At 44.3% G+C, this 5,224-nt stretch overlaps 2 non-coding genes across 2 annotated transcripts; both read left to right on the forward strand.

The window, feature by feature from the left end:
- The first annotated feature begins 2,442 nt into the window (after positions 1-2,442).
- TRNAP-UGG lies at positions 2,443-2,514 on the forward strand. Its single transcript has one exon. It is a non-coding gene; the product is annotated as a tRNA-Pro (tRNA).
- A 706-nt stretch (positions 2,515-3,220) lies between these two features.
- TRNAV-AAC lies at positions 3,221-3,293 on the forward strand. Its single transcript has one exon. It is a non-coding gene; the product is annotated as a tRNA-Val (tRNA).
- The last annotated feature ends 1,931 nt before the right edge of the window (positions 3,294-5,224 follow it).

Raw genomic sequence — 5,224 nt, forward strand, 5'->3', positions numbered from 1 at the left:
GCATGTCTGCTCGTGTATTCCCACTGAGTCTTAGTCTTGGAAGGTGGATTGCCCTGAGAGGACCCAACCACTTGCCTTGATGTCTTCTGGGTGAACAACTTTCTTATTCTTGTAGTAGTCAGTTGGACTGCCATTGTTGTTTTGTATTTTTCCTGCTGATCTGTCTTTCAAGAAGTATCTTCTGTTTTTCTAGCTACTCCAGGCTGGTCTGCTTTCCCACCTCAGAAGATTCTGGATGGGGTTCAGGATTCCACCTATGGTCTTATGCAATGCAGAGACTCTGCAGGAAGCCTCCTTCACTGGGCAAGTTGTAGCCCCATTTTTGGTATTCCAACCTATTACAGGCTGAAGACGTACTTAAACAATCTTTCTATGGTGATATTTCTGGCTATTCCTGTCTCTCCCCTTCAAGTGTCTATTTTACAATGGTAGGCAAAGGAAACCAAGACTCAAAAGACAGCCAAGCATCTTAACATTATTTCCAAACTTTTAACCATTCAAACCATGCCTCAATGCCTGTATCCCAGAGCCCTGTTGTTCCAAGGTTGTGCATACATCATTATTTACCTCTGTCCCACTTAGCCTGTGCAAACCTGCCTGTTCTCCCATCTGCCTTGTTCTTCCATTCCCCTCCCCCTTCTTGTGTATTGTGCCCCTCCCCAGCACCCAAACTATCCTGTGTCTATTCCCTACCCTGTGCTCCATCTTCCCCTCTCAGAGCTGTTTTTGACATCCTTCTGTGTAGAGAATTCTTCTGCTGGTGGTATAAAAATAAATCTTTGATTAGTTTTGTGTGGATTATGTGAATTATTCAACAGGGGATCCGAGTCACTACTGTTTTACTCCTAAGCAACTCAGTATAATTACTCTGGGGGAAGAATAGGTCCAAGGAGAGTAAGAAAGAGTGCGTTCGTACTGCGGGGGCTTCGGGTTTGTAGGGTGCTGGAAGTCACTGAGGCTCAATTTCCTAAGAACGCCGCGCGGGCGGAGAACGAGGAACCTGGGCAACGATATTAGACGCTCAGCGCTGCAGCTCAGGTGGACAGGACCCTAGTGGCTATTGACGCAGTGGTGATATCTGGATTTGGTCTACTCAGTACAAGAACTGCGGCTTAAATGGACCAGAAACCCTAGCTTGTGGGTATACTGCATTCACTTTTGGTGAGTTAAAATATGTCCTTGAGCGGCAGTTATTTTTAATAAAACCACATTACAAAGTAAATATCGGCTGTGACCCTAATAAAATTACCTTGTGTGTAATACGAGCCTCTAAGGACGCACACCAACCAGCTGGGCCACAGAGTCACCACTGAGAGACCGAGGGTCCCGGTCGTCTGTTATTTCTGTCTTACTGTGTTAAGTGCCCTTGAGACGGTTCCGACTTATAGTTTAGAGTTTCTGTGGCTTTAACTCTTCTTGGGAGCAAGAAGCCTCAAATGTCTTCCGCTGAGCAGCTGGTGGGCTCGAACCGCGGAACTTATTATGTTTCTCATTCCAGTGTTTAGCGTATGTTGTTGTTGTTGTTAGGTGCCACCGGTACCGACTATGCACAGCAGAACGAAACGCTGCCCGATCCTGGGCCAACCTCACAATTGTTGCCACACTCGAGCCCACTGATGCTGCCACTTGGCCAATCTATCTTGCTGAGGGGGGGGTCTTCCTCTTTTTCTCTGATCCTCCACCCCACCAAACATGATATCCTTCTCCAGCGACTGGTCCCTCCTGACAATATGTCAGAAGTATGAGAGATGAAGTTTGGCCATCGTGGCCTCCAAGGAGCACTCTGGCTGTACTTCTTCCAACACAGATCTGTTGGTTCTTTTGGCAGTCCATGGCACTTTCAATATTCTCCTCCAGCACCATAACTCAAAAACATCAATTCTACATTTAAAAAGCATTTTGAGTCGGAACTGACTCCACGGCACTTAAAAGCAACACACTGTTGCTTTTTATATTTTCATGAATATAAAAGACTGTGAAAGTCTCCGATCCCTTACCAGGCTCTCCAGTTTGAAAGGATTACCCAGGTTTCACTTCACTTTTCCGGGCGCAGGACCCAGTCGGTCCACTATCCCTCCAAAGCCGGAATCCAGCTCTCTACCAGAAGCTCGAGCTTATCTCCTGAAATTCTCGGACTCCCAACCTCTACGCCTCTAGTAGAGGCGCCTTAACAACCAAAGGCTGATGTTCTTTCTAGCTGTCGGATTCTAGGATGTCTCTGAGGGCTGAGGAGATACAGAGTTGTGTTTTGTGGATCTACCTACCACCAAGAGTTAATAGTGGACGTAGAAATGGCTGAGTGGAGAGATAATTTGGGTATGGAGACCCCTGAAACCCTGAGGAACTTTCGGAACTGACAGAAAAATCAATTCATTTTTCTGGCGGTGAAGCAACTCATATCGAATCGACTCATGGATCGATTTACAAACACCGCTGCCGACCGGCTCGTTGGTCTAGGGGTATGATTCTCGCTTTGGGTGCGAGAGGTCCCGGGTTCAAATCCCGGACGAGTCCGCTTTTTTTTTTTTTTTAAATTTTTAAAATTCCCTTTACTTTAATTCTAAGTGTCATTCTAAATTTCCTGTTAAATTAGCAGTTTTGCTCCTACAACACGACTGGTAGGAAAAAAAGAGTGGGTGGGAGAGTGACTAAGCAGTATGAGGTAAGCGCAAAGCGCACTCACTCAGTATGGGCATGCTGTGGGCTCCGCAGAGTGGCGGCGGCAAGCTAATGTTGCTTGTTCGCAATGCTTGTGTCCTGAGGACTGCTTCACGCGACCCTCTGGTTTGTAGTTGTTAGGTGTCATCGAGTCTGTTCCGATTCACAGCGACCCTATGTACAACAGAACGAAGCATTGCTCCCGGTCCTGTACCATCCTCACAATTATTGGTATGCTTGAGTCCACTGCTGCTGCCACTGTGTCAGTCTATCTCGTTGGGGGTCTTCCTCTTTTTGCGGATCCTCCATTTTACCAAGCAAAATGTCCTTCTCCAGGGACTGTTCCCTCCTGATAAGTATGAGAGACAAGTCTGTCCATTCTGGTCTCTAAGGAGCATTCTGTCTGTACTTCATCCAAGATAGGTTTGTTTTTTTTTGAAGTCCATGGTATTTTCAATATTTTTCTTCAACACTCCTTGTAACATCTAAATTTATGTATTCAGTGACCCTGCCAGAGACATTGCTAACAGTCATTTAAATATCTGCGTGCATTTGTCTTCAGGTTTCCGTAGTGTAGTGGTTATCACGTTCGCCTAACACGCGAAAGGTCCCCGGTTCGAAACCGGGCGGAAACACGTTTGGAGTTATTTTAATATTTAGCTGAGGAAAGCTGGAGATCCAGTAAGACAAAAAACCTCATTGCATTCTCCTGTTTATGTAAAACTGCTGTCGTCCAGGGAATTTTAAAAGTGTGTACATTGCTGACGGCACTTAACAACAACAACAACACATTGCTGGTGTACGGCTTCAGCCACCACCTTGCTACACAATGAGTCGAGGGATCTGACTCAGACCTTGGTCTTGTAAGTTAATAGACACTATTAAGCGAAATTTCTTACCCCGCGTCCCGTGGGGCTGAAGACGATCGCCTAATTCTGTATTTTTGCAACTCAAGGGATAAACAAAACCACTTTTAATAAATTGGCGGCGACGATAATCGAATCGGCTAAGAAACTGAAGCCTTAAATCACTGCGTCCTACCGTCCCATCCCCATCCCCGCCCCCGCCGCCGCTCCAGTTGCCCCCATTGTGGACTCCTGGTGTGGTGCTGGAGATCAGCAGTGGACTGGGAACCACAAAATCATTGATTCAAACGCACTAACCAGCTGCTCCTCGGGAACGCTGTAGAGGGTTTCGCTATGAATCAGAATCCACTCGACAGCACTTAACAATTAACAAAACACTTTGTGGCACTGTAGGATAAGTACTGAGCTGAGAACACTGCTTTGGAATCTAGGATCTTTAAAAACACACAAAAACAACAACCAACAAAACACAAACACACAAATAACAACAAACTTTTAAACTTAGAAATAATTATGAATTCCTAAAAGATTGCAAAGAATTGTGCTGGGAGGTCCTGTACACATTTCACTTAACCTCTCCAATATTGCCATCATGCATAACTATAGTACAATAACAAAACCAGGAAATTGACATTCGTATAGCCCATAGAGTTTATTCTGATTTCTCTAGCTATTCATGCACTGATATGTGTATGTGTGTTTCTGTATCACAGGTGTAGTTTCCTGTAACCATCGCCACATAAAGATACAGACCTGATTCAATACAAGACTCCCTCAGGCTAATTTAAAAAAGACACACATATCAGATCCAATCTTTTTTCTCTCCTAATTCCTAACTACTGGCAACCACTATGGCAACCACCAATTTGTTTTTTGTCTGTTGCTTCAAGAAAGTTAGTTAAATGAACGAATACACTATGTAGCCTCTAGAGATTGACTTTTTCTTTTACTCAGCATATTTCCTTTGGTATCCACTCAAATTGTATAAATAGTTCATACTTTTTACTGCCATGTAGTAGTCCTAAAAAGGGTGTTGGCTGTTAACTGAAAGATCAGTGGTTCCTATCTAATACTTGCTTTGTGAGAGAAAAGACCTGGTGATCTACTTTTGTAAAGATCATTGTTGTTAAGTACAGTGGAGTCAGTTCTGACCCATAGTGACCCTATATAGGGTTGCTGAGGAGCTGCTGGTGAGCTTGAACTGCAGACCTTGCAGTTCAAATGGCTTTGCAGTCTGGTGCATTAACCCATAGCACCACACCTAGGAAACCCTGTATGGGACAATTCTGTTCAGTTATACAAAGTCACTACGAGTTGGCACAAAACAGCATCCCAATATTGAAGGATTTTCTAGACAAAAATTGAATGAGGAAAAAGCATCAAAAGAAGATGGAAGAAAACTGGGTATATACTGGCAGAAAAATGAAACAGGATCCATACTTCATACCATATACAAAACCCAACTCAAGATGGACAGAAGACTTAAATGTAAAACTTAAAGATCATTGAAAAAAACACACCAAAAAAACCACAGGGGCAAACTTGTTGTTGCTAAGTGTTCCTGATCATGTATAGGGTTTCTGAAGCTGTTGTTGGAGCAGAAACCCTCATCTTTCTTCCATGGAGCAGTTACTGAGCTCAAAACGCCGCCATTGTGGCAGTCCAGTGGTTATCCTACAGGGCCACCATACTCCAAGGGC

Source organism: Chrysochloris asiatica, unplaced genomic scaffold (assembly GCF_000296735.1).
Source record: "Chrysochloris asiatica unplaced genomic scaffold, ChrAsi1.0 scaffold00492, whole genome shotgun sequence".
Classification (NCBI taxonomy): Eukaryota; Metazoa; Chordata; class Mammalia; order Afrosoricida; family Chrysochloridae; genus Chrysochloris; species Chrysochloris asiatica.